This window comes from Abramis brama (genome assembly GCF_963993115.1).
Source record: "Abramis brama genome assembly, chromosome: 10".
Lineage (NCBI taxonomy): Eukaryota > Metazoa > Chordata > Actinopteri > Cypriniformes > Leuciscidae > Abramis > Abramis brama.
Genome location: NC_139972.1, coordinates 26,123,699 through 26,136,669, shown reverse-complemented (window position 1 = coordinate 26,136,669; position 12,971 = coordinate 26,123,699).

Genomic DNA, 12,971 nt, shown 5'->3' with positions numbered 1-12,971 from the left:
AGCAGCATCTTAAGTGTGTTGTCCTAGAAAATCCATTGCAAACAAGTTAAATGTAAAATTTAATTAAGTGGAATTAAATTAATATTTATGTTTGAAATTCATATGCACCCTTGATTTAAAATAAAACATCTGTTTATACTCAATCATAACCTATATTTTTTGTATTTTGACTTTTGCTATATACATTTCTAATAAACTGAATAGCATGTCAAGCATTTTGTCTGTCCTTTCCTCCATGTTGTCCCAGCCAACATCACTGCTCCTCCACCTACTAGCACCCAGTTAACATCACTGCTCCTCCACCCTATTTTTAGTTCACATACTGGTTAAACGGTGTCTAAGGTATTTCATGGTGCTAGTCTAGAATAAATTAGTGTTGTGTGAATGATAATAGAATTGATGTAATACACCTGCAAAAAGAGCCACTAAATGTAAATGGATACAAATGAATCAAGGCTTTTCTACGACAGTAGTTTGCAGAGATGGGGGACTCGAGTCACATGACTTGACTCGAGTCAGACTCGAGTCGCAAATTTAAGGACTTGAGACTTGCTTGACTAAATTAAGAAAATAACTCGACTTGACTTTGACTTGAGATCCAATGACTTGAGACTTGACTTGACTTGAACTGTATGACTCGATAATGACTTGATATACATTTTTATATAAATCATCGCAACATCAATTGATGAACAAAATGAAAGCAACGGAACCATTGACGCCAGTCAGATTCTGCGCGATTGCGTGACGCTGCACCAGTCTATGCACTGCACAAGCCCAGAAAAAACATACATCGCGGTGAGCGCGCTAAATACAAAAACATCTCCCAACATCGTTTCTTTTTGGATATAAACACTAGAAATTTACCATATTCATACAAGAAGATTTGCTGTACGCATAATAACTGGCAATGGATATCGGACGACCATCTCAACCTCGAACAGTCGAACTTCATTCACCACGTCTAAAAGTAAGCTATGGCTTGTTTAACCTGTTTGTTATATTTAATTTGACTATCGTTAAATCTAGAGAGAATATTGGTCAAAACAGCATGCCTCTTTATACATAATTATGTTTTCAAATGTAGCTTAATGTTGTCAATATTCAAATGATAATTAATGATGGCATATGTTTTGTATAACATTTGCCACATTTCTTTTTAAATCATGCTTTAAAGCCAAATATGTCGTTCTTTCCAATGACAAAAAACAACATAGAAAACTGTTAATGTTTTGTCGTGTTTTATGTTTCTCTTAGCAGGGTTAGATCAGATGTTATCAGGGGGTTGGTGGCAAAAAATGTCAGCAGAATTAATATGCACCCAAAATTCAAAATGTGGTGGAAATAACATATGATATTAAAAAATATTTCCAGAATATTGGCGCGATTGCAAATGTGATAATGATTTTATAAAACAGTTCAGTAAACAAAGAGTGAATATTGTGATGTGACATTTTAGACATAATATTCCAAATATTCTCTGTTTTGGGTCTATTTCTCCAATGACAATAGTTCCAAACAAGCCACAGAAAGAGTTATGCATATTTGTGATTCAGTGATCTAACGTTAGTCTCTGAAGTCCAGGAGAAAATGCAGGTAGGTGTATTTTTTTATTGCTTTGTTGAGAAGCCTTCCATGACATATTGTGAAGGAACAAGCTGACAGGCCATTTGCTTTAAACTCATGGTATATTTTGACTTACAAATACTCAAATGTAGATGTAAGAGAATTGGAGTAGATTCTAACAAAATTTATTCAGATTTTATCTTTTCTCATAACCAAAATACAGACTAGAGTTGTATAGAGTTGAGTGCATTCCTTACATCTGTGAAACTGATATAAAGAATTTAGGGAGGAAATGTTAATTGAGTAAGAACAGGAAACAGTATGTGAACAGTATACTAGGACTTGCAATCATTTTTCATACATTTTATTTTAAATAAAAGTAATAATTCAAGTAATTAATGTTTCGATTTGTTTTATTTTTTTGTGAGCAAAGAATTGACAAGGTAAGGTTATTCATATATATGAATACGATGATCAAATTGTACTTATCTGATCTGAGAAACCTATATACAGTTGCAAGAAAAAGTAGAACCCCTTGCAGAAAATGTGAATATTTTTAACAAAATAAGAGTGCATACAAAATGCATGTTTTTTATGTTGTACTGTAATAAGATGAATAAGATATTTTACACATTTTTTAACATACTGTATTGTTCACAAGACAAAAAAGGCTGAATTTATTTTAAATGACCCCGTTCAAAAGTTTATGTACCCTTGATTCTTAATACTGTGTCTCATTACCTGGGTGACTTTTGTTTTGTGATAGTTCTTGAGTCCCTTGCTTGTCCTGAACAGTTGAACTGGTTGTAAGACTGGATAAACTGCAAGAAAGGGCTACTCTCTGAGAAAACAATGGAAATTGACATTTGAACTCTCTTGCAGGCCTGATAGCGCTCCGGCGTAGGCTACAGACGTGTCTGCGGAAAAAACAAAAACAAAAAAATCAGGTTCACGTTCGCGTGATCTGACAATTATCCCAAGAACTTAGAGGCGCTTTCACTAAACCATACCAGTAAGCCTACTTCAGCCAATCGGTAATAGGGTAGGGTCTGGTCTTGGGTTTTGGCCAATCAGATTGATACAGCAGTCACTCCACGTGCGAATTTGTTTTGTGTTTCCTATACACTACGAATATGTTTCCCACACTGGCAGCGCGAAACATAGCCAAAGTCAAAGTCATGCAACTTTATGAAGCCAGGGGAAGACACCAAACTTGTCGATAATGGCATAAAGAATAAATGGTTTTGGATAGAGGAGGTGGGTAGAGACGAAAAGCCCTTTGGGAGCTGATGTCAAAAAGGAGCATGTTTCTGCACTTTGTGCGCATGTAAAATATTATATGGAACTAGCGGGAAAAAAGTGCTGCCACGGCACGAAGACCCTAGTCATCAAGCAGCTGTAGCTCGTGGCCTGATTTGAGGTAGCTCGCCAACAGTCCGTTCACATATCGCGTCTTTTGCGCGCTCAAGTTCATTCAAATGTAAGCGCGCTCATAATTGAAGCGACGCGCTCGTTTTTTTTCCAGGCGTTTTTCGGTGGTGGAAATCCATTAGCCACTAAAACTTCTTTGTCATTGTGGAGAGTGCATGGTTGCACAGCACCGACAGAAGCCACGGGAAAATAGGACCTAATTTTACTATTAATAATAAAAGATAAGCTAAAGTGCAGTGTAAATGTCAGTAATTTATCTTTTTTTTTATTTTTATAAAAATCATTTAAAGTCTTTTTATAAAAAACGTTTGTCAAAACTTTATCTGAACTTATACATGTTAGTATATAACATGTTGCAAGACACTTTTAAAATCTGGCTATCATTTTTATGGTATTATTTTAATGTTTATGTAAACAAAAAGTGCATATTGATGCTTTATTTGTTATTTGCTGGTTTTCGACATAAAACTTGGTGAATTGATTTCATTGTGTAGTATTAGTACTTTTTGAACAGGATTCTGATAACCGTGATATTTTTTGTCACTATAATCAGTAAATGAATTGTTCATGCCATTTCATCTCTAGTTATGATCAACTAAAATCAACTAATTGTGTTTTTTTTACAGTAGACTATAATATGCAATTATATCTGATTCTGTTCTTTTCTCTGACACATGTTGCTGGGTGTGGAAGGTTACTAATGTGATTGCTTTATCTGTAAATTAAATTAATGCTTTTTCAATTACTGAATTCATTGAAATAAAATGAATTCTTTGATTTTGAATATTTTTGGCAATACGTTGTGTAGGTCTTAAATTTCAATCTTTATGGTCTTAAAATGTCTTAAAAAGGTCTTAAATTTGACTTACTGAAACCTGCAACTGTAATATAGGCTTGTATTGGGTTTGTTCATCGCATGTCTGAATGATGTCCATTTATATCCACAAAAGTCACCAGAATCTATCATTTGAGGGACTATTTATCAAAATGTTCTCCTAGGGGAGAACACCCCTGGATCCCACTTGACAATTATGTTGATCAGGGCATCTATCTTTGCTTATCTCCCAGGGAAAAAAGTTCAGGCTCAGGATTTTTTTCTACTATCACCCCTGCTCTTGCTATATTACCATCCCCATTCAAGACATGATCACACTTGAGTTGATCACCTCCCAATTTACACACCATTCCCTTCACCCATCCCTACCTGAATAATCAAAAGTTTTTACTTTTTAATTCAGCTAAGATTCCCTCTTGAGTACTTACTAAAAAAAAAAAAAAAAAAATATATATATATATATATATATATATATATATATATATACATATATATATATATATATATATATACATATACATATATATATATACATATATATATACATATATATATATATATATATATATATATACATATATATATATATATATATATATATATATACATATATACATATATACATATATATATATATATATATATATATATATACATATATATATATATATACATATATATATACATATACATATATATATATACATATATATATATACATATATATATATACATATATATATATACATATATATATACATATATATATATACATATATATATACATATATATATATACATATATATATATATATATATATATATACATATATATATATATATATATATATATACATATATATATATATATATATATTTTTTTTTTTTTTTTTTTGCAATGTGTACTGTATATTTATGTTTATGTTATCAAAGAATCCAGTTCTTCAGGTTTTGTAAAACACTTCTGCAATTTACAAAATATTTTGTGTTGCATTGTTTTAGGTACACCAACCCATTCATTTATGAAACTGATCCAAAGAGACCACTTCAGGATGACAGACATTGATGACGAGCAGCAAATTTTAAGGATTCTTTCATGGAACATAAACGGTTTCAACCGCAAACGAAATGAGGTTCTTCATCATTTAAGTCTTCTAAAGGCTGATGTAGTCTTTCTTCAAGAAACTCATGTGGGTCCAGATAGAATCTACTCAACAGGGAGTATCAAAATTCAAGATTTAGAATGTGATTACAACATGGCGGCATTCACCGTATTTAAAGGAAGTTCCAGAGGGGTGGCCGTCCTGTTCAAAAAGAACCTCGGATGTGGTGGTTTCAATGTTAATGGTGACGGAAAGGGAAGATTCATAATTATCTCAGGTCAAATTTGGGGGCATGATTTTGTATTCATCAATGTGTATAACTCAAATGATGAAAAAATTAGGTTTACGGAGTTCACACAAATTGCGACCCACATCCCGTCGTCGGCATACCTGGTGGTCGGTGGGGATTTCAACACAGTCATGGACGCCGAACTTGATAAAACATCAAATTTACGAAACCGAAGTCACCGAAAGTCTTTCGATGCTTTCCAATACTTTTTTAGGTTTACTTATAGCTTATTTATTGATACGGTTATGTTTCAATAAGTAATAAATAATGTTTCAATAAATAAGCTAAACCCACCAGACCTCCTCAACATTTCGATTTAATAATCCGGCCCTCGAATGAAGCTAATTGAATAGCCCTGACCTAGGGGCATAACATTGCTCACTTTTCATGCAATTCATTTCATATAGTATAGCTCATAAGTCAAGTCTCAACTCTTGTTAAGACATTGTTCATATGTAAAAAATATGCTTAATCCAATATGGAATGGTAATGCTTGAAAGTTCTGTTTTCTCCGATTTGAGGTACAGTGGAGAACTTTGATATACCAGCTATAATCCTCTAGAAAGGTCATCTTGGACTTAAATTGAAGCTTATAAACTTGGGAAGTTTTTCATGTACATTTGAGGCAGTGATATATATAATAAAATGCTTGAAAATGATCACTTTTGATGACAATTTGTCAGGCGGACAGCCATTTTTTTATTCAGCAATGCCCAGAATCTTTTTCTGCTAGTTTCCCCTATGTGTCAGGATACACCATGAAAAATTTTAGGGTTATATGGCCATTTATGTAGCTGCAATACCTTTATATTCACAATTACATCATTCCGCCAAAAGCTTTTCCCAAAAAGGGTGTTTTTTGGCCCCTGAGACCAAACGGGGCCGAGTTGGGGGTGCTCATTATCAACTTGTGATGGCCCAAGGTATAAGATAATAGGAAATAATAGTGAAAAAAAGGTAGCAAAAAACATCCTGAGGAGTGGACCTGGCTCCCGGCCTAAAGAGAGTGCTGAGTATTTCCAATTGTTAGAAATGAGAAGACCTGTACCCCCACCCCTCCCAGACTGGCGAGGGGAGTGAGAGAAGGAGAAATTGCTAGAGAGAGCAGCGGGGGTTGCTGAGTCTTCTGGACGAATCCAGGTCTCAGTCAAGCCCAGGATACTAAGAGTAGAATGAGATGCAAAGGCTGGAATAAAGTCAGCTTTATTGACTGCTGACTTACAATTCCATAGACCCATGGAAAGAGAGAGAGGTGTGTGTGAGGATGAGAAAATGGGACGCAGATGAGCAGTATTGTGCTGCCTTTTGCACGTGATGAAAGGGCGTTTCCGAGAGATAACAGGAATGTATTCAAAGCACATGTTGAGTAAGGTGGAAAATAAGATAAAAAGTGGGAAGGGAAAGGGAAAAGGAGATCCTTAAGTGCCTTCCTGGTGTCCTTGCTCGGTGGAGTCGCTGGTCTTTACCCGAGTCGGTCTTGGAAAGAGAGAGAGGTGTGTGTGGAAAGAGAGAGAGAGTCGCGCAGGTAGAGTCGCTGGTCTTTACCCGAGTCGGTCTTGGAAAGAGAGAGAGGTGTGTGTGGAAAGAGAGAGAGAGTCGCGCAGGTAGAGTCGCTGGTCTTTACCCGAGTCGGTCTTGGAAAGAGAGAGAGGTGTGTGTGGAAAGAGAGAGAGAGTCGCGCAGGTAGAGTCGCTGGTCCTTATCCGAGTCGGTCTTCACACGAGAGCTGAACGCTTCCGCTGACGCTTCCGCGACAGCGCGCAAATTACATAGATAGGCCTATAGATATAATGCTGTCACCGCTTGAGTGAGGACAGCTGTCTCGTTCCGGCAATTAAGTCAATAAAGCGAGAATGGGGCAAATCGAAACTAGCTAGGAGCCAATAGGCTACTTAAGTGCTATTAGACTGCAATAATAATTTTCACACGCGGCTGTTTATTAAGCAACGCGTCTAAATAAAATACAGAATTATGTGAAGTTAAAAATGAAAAATAAGCAGAGAATCGAAGATAGGCTTACCTTTAGTCAAATACAACACTGGAATAACAGGAGAACTGAGTATTCTGAAAAACCACTTGCGCGCTCTTGCCGTGCGTTCTCTATGCTGACCGCTGGTCCTGAAGTAATGACCTGAAACTCCTCTTTTTATATCTATTCTTACAGTTGCTGTCTCGTTCCGGCAATTAAGTCAATAAAGCGAGAATGGGGCAAATTGAAACTAGCTAGGAGCAACATACCAGTTGTGCATGTCATCTGGTCACTCCCTGGTCACTCCCACTGCTGATGCTTCCTGTAGGTCCAGGTTATAGAAGTCAGTGAACTTGCCTGTCAGTCAGTCGAGTCAGTAGTTGGGCTACTTGTAATGGAGGAATTACATTTTAACTAGTTTGTTTGTTGTCTTAAAGGGAGGCCTTCACTAATGAGCGTCTGTCCTTCAGGCTTCTAGGACCTGAAGTCCAGGAGAAAATGCAGGTAGGTGTATTTTTTTATTGCTTTGTTGAGAAGCCTTCCATGACATATTGTAAATGAACAAGCTGACAGGCCATTTGCATTAAACTCATGGTATACTTTGACTTACAAATACTCCAATGACGATGTAAGAGAATTGGAGTAGATTCTAACAAAATTCATTCAGATTTTATCTTTTCTCATAACCAAAATACAGACTAGAGTTGTATAGAGTTGAGTGCATTCCTTACATCTGTGAAACTGATATAAAGAATTTAGGAAGAAAATGTTAATTGAGTAAGAACAGGAAACAGTATGTGAACATGTTCATTTGCATGTGTTATAAGAGGAAGAGGTAGATCGTTGATACGTGTCCCTGCCATGTTCCTGCCATCTCAAAGTGTAGGATATAGCATTTCATACATTTTATTTTAAATAAAAGTAATAATTCAAGTAATTAATGTTTCGATTTGTTTTATTTTTTGTGAGCAAAGAATTGACAAGGTAAGGTTATTCATATATGAATACGATGATCAAATTGTACTTATCTGATCTGAGAAACCTATACATTTGCAAGAAAAAGTATGTGAACCCCTTGCAGAAAATGTGAATAATTTTAACAAAATAATAGCGCATACAAAATGCATGTTTTTTATGTTGTAATTTATTTTAAATGACCCCGTTCAAAAGTTTATGTAGCCTACCTTTGATTCTTAATACTGTGTCTCATTACCTGGGTGATTTTTGTTTTGTGATGGTTCTTGAGTCCCTTGCTTGTCCTGAGCAGTTAAACTGGTTGTAAGACTGGATAAACTGGAAGAAAGGGCTACTCTCTGAGAAAACAATGGAAATAGACATTTGAACTCTCTTGCTATATTACCATCCCCATTCAAGACACGATCACACTCGAGTTGATCACCTCCCAATTTGCACATCATTCCCTTCACCTATCCCTACCTGAATAATCAAAAGTTTTTACTTTTTAATTCAGCTAAGATTCCCTCTTGAGTACTTACTAAAAAAAAAAATATATATATATATATATATATATATATATATTTTGCAGTGTGTACTGTATATTTATGTTTATGTTATCAAAGAATCAAGTTCTTCAGGTTTTGTAAAACACTTCTGCAATTTACAAAATATTTTTTGTTGCATTGTTTTAGGTACACCAACTCATTCATTTATGAAACTGATCCAAAGAGACCACTTCAGGATGACAGACATTGATGACGAGCAGCAAATTTTAAGGATTCTTTCATGGAACGTAAACGGTTTCAACCGCAAACGAAATGAGGTTCTTCATCATTTAAGTCTTCTAAAGGCTGATGTAGTCTTTCTTCAAGAAACTCATGTGGGTCCAGATAGAATCTACTCAACAGGGAGTATCAAAATTCAAGATTTAGAATGTGATTACAACATGGCGGCATTCACCGTATTTAAAGGAAGTTCCCGAGGGGTGGCCGTCCTGTTCAAAAAGAACCTCGGATGTGGTGGTTTCAATGTCAATGGTGATGGAAAGGGAAGATTCATAATTATCTCATGTCAAATTTGGGGGCATGATTTTGTATTCATCAATGTGTATAACTCAAATGATGAAAAAATTAAGTTTATGGAGTTCACACAAATTGCGACCCACATCCCGTCGTCGGCATACCTGGTGGTCGGTGGGGATTTCAACACAGTCATGGACGCCGAACTTGATAAAACATCAAATTTACGAAACCGAAGTCACCGAAAGTCTTTCGATGCTCTCCAAAAATTTTTGGAAACCTTAAGCTTAGTGGATGTCTGGCGGTGTCTTTACCCGGAGGTAAAAAGCTTTACGTATTTTGATGGGAAAGGTCAGTCGAGACTAGACTACTACTTTTTGCAAAGTCACAATTTATCAAGCGTAACTGCTTGTAACATTCACGAGAGGCCAATGTACTCGGATAAAGAAGAGTACATTTCTGATCACGCCCCATTGTCCATTCAAATTCAGACAAGTGGACCAAAATGGCAGTTTGATTCTTGTCTTCTTGAAGATAAAGCATGTATGGAACAACTCTCAAGCACAATAAAGAAAATTTCACAAATAAATACCAGAAAGAAAGAATACCTGTGGCCAGGAGTGAAGGTCAGGCTTATCTGTGAGGCAATAGTTTTGCAAAGAAGCCTAAAACCATCAAGATGTTCAGATACGACTGAATTTCCTCAAGAGGTTGAACACATGTGCCAAGGAGGTAGATATTTTCCCTCTCATTTTAAGATGCAAAATTAATTAATAATAGTTTTAACATAATTTCTTTTTTAGGGTGTCCAAGTTCAGAATCATCCACAGAGGTTCTTCAAACACAAAATACTTCATCCGAGAGTCTTCTGAACTTCTTGAATCATTTACACCAAACTGAGAGATTTGATGACGTAAAATCCATCCTGATCACCGTTCTAAACGAACCAGTTTCGAGAAAAGAGATTCTGGTTGCTATACTGTCCCTGCCTCAGTCTGAAAGTCTATCAGCAGATGGGCTTACAGTGCATTTCTATAAGCATTATGCTTGTAAAATTACTGACCTCTTACAAGCATTTTTCAATCAAATCTTCGACCTAAAGCCAATTAAACCTGAAGTTTTTGAATCGCTCAACTATGACAAATACGATCACACCTACAGCTATGATATTCACTATCACTGCAGTCCGATGAAAATAATTAATGTGGATTATAAAATTCTGGCTTTGATTCTGGCTGCGAGGTTGAATGGCGTAATTAAACACATTTTAAATCCAGGTCAAAGCAAACAACACAATTCTGTTCAGCACTGCATCAGTGCTCAAATCCCAGTGCTAATTATTTCATTAAAACTAGATCCAGGTGCACTGAAGTGGCCGTATCTGTTTAACAGCTTAAAGTACGTGAATCTACCTGACAGATTTAGATCCGTGTTGAAGCTGTTGTTGATGACAGATCATAGATCACAAGGTCTGAGGGTGGGATGTCCGCTGACTCCTTTACTAGTAAGCATCTGCCTTCTTCCTCTGATCAACTCCATTAACTGCGAGAACAGGTTTTTGGGACCTAAAGTCCAAGGAGAAACCCTCAAGTCAGTCATTGATAAAGACACAGCTCTTGTGATTCTTTCTGATTCTAAAGAGGGTTTGAATAGTTTTGAAAAGATGCTCAACGGTTTTATTGAGACGTCAGGCTTTGTCATAGATGAACAATACTCTGAGGTTTTCATAGCAGGTCCTTCAGGCCTCAGTTTAAGCAAAGACAAACTTAAGTTTTTTAAGAGTACGGATGATGATGATGCACAAGAGGAAATGGTTATTGAACCGTCATAAAAATGGTGTAAAAGGAGGTTCATAATGATTAAATACAGGTTATGTAATACAGGATTTATGAATGGCTGTGAAGCAACGCAGCTGACGCTAGTAGGTCACATGATCATGACAATGTGGCGAATGTAGTATATCCGGATTACATTCATACTATATAGAACACTTTTTTAATGGTCACAAAGTAAGTTCTTATTCAAATTAAGTACCTACTCAAAGAGAATATGCGATTTTGGACGCAGCCTTTGTGCCGATGATTTCAAGTAGGCTTTTATACTCATTCACCATATTTATCATGGCAGCGGACACTCACTTTACTCCCATTGGTTGGCAACCTATTGTGCAGAGCCATTGGCAAGGTACCTCACAAAACTGATTTCGGACAGACTTCTAAGGAAGCATTACGGTTTAATAATCTACAAAATGGAGAGAACTTGTGATAATATTTAATTACTACAATACTAATTCCTCGCTATAATCAGCATCATAAGTTGAAACCGTTGGTCAAAAACATACATTTTTAGCATAACTGCCAAAGAATGGAACGCACAGGCTTGTGGGATATCAAAGGCAGAGATACATCTATGCTACCTTCAAAAACCGATCAGATTTTATTTAATATTTCAGATGCAGCCACTGAGAGAGATGCATCAACAGAAGTCCAAAATGCTTGATTGTCACATGATTCGTGCAGACTTCAGACTTTGGTATTTTAGGTAATTAGTAGCCTACTCAATAAATGTGTCGATTTACAATATTTATATAATCTACCAACATGTATATGTAGTATGTTGTTACAGGAATGTTGTTTTAAAAAGAAACTAGGCCATTATTGGTGTCCATCTTGAGACAAAACAATGGCAGTGACATATTTTAAGATATATCAGTGCAAGTTGCTTTCAGTAAAAACACCTCAAACATGCATTTTAGTCTGGGACTATAGGCTTGTGAAACCGGGGGCTATGCTAATATTTGAGGATTAGTATGGTCAACTAGCATTACTTGCCTTGTTAGGTGAATGTTACCTTGGTTAAAGACCGTTCCTGTTTTTAAATTGTTTTTAAAATGTTTTTAAACTTGTTAGTCAAGGGAAATCCCATCATGTTCATTATGGTTTCACTATTCAAATGGTAACTGAGAGCCTAAATAATCTTAATGACTAATGTCATGTTTATGGCATTCAGATAGGACAGGAGAATGACAGGAGATTGTCAACTCACAGCACAATGCAGCAGCAGCATCTTAAGTGTGTTGTCTTAGAAAATCCATTGCAAACAAGTTAAATGTAAAATTTAATTAAGTGGAATTAAATTAATATTTATGTTTGAAATTCATATGCACCCTTGATTTAAAATAAAACATCTGTTTATACACAATCATAACCTATATTTTTTGTATTTTGACTTTTGCTATATACATTTCTAATAAACTGAATAGCATGTCAAGCATTTTGTCTGTCCTTTCCTCCATGTTGTCCCAGCCAACATCACTGCTCCTCCACCTACTAGCACCCAGTTAACATCACTGCTCCTCCACCCTATTTTTAGTTCACATACTGGTTAAACGGTGTCTAAGGTATTTCATGGTGCTAGTCTAGAATAAATTAGTGTTGTGTGAATGATAATAGAATTGATGTAATACACCTGCAAAAAGAGCCACTAAATGTAAATGGATACAAATGAATCAAGGCTGTTCTACGACAGTAGTTTGCAGAGATGGGGGACTCGAGTCACATGACTTGACTCGAGTCAGACTCGAGTCGCAAATTTAAGGACTTGAGACTTGCTTGACTAAATTAAGAAAATAACTCGACTTGACTTTGACTTGAGATCCAATGACTTGAGACTTGACTTGACTTGAACTGTATGACTTGATATACATTTTTATATAAATCATCGCAACATCAATTGATGAACAAAATGAAAGCAACGGAACCATTGACGCCAGTCAGATTCTGCGCGATTGCGTGACGCTGCA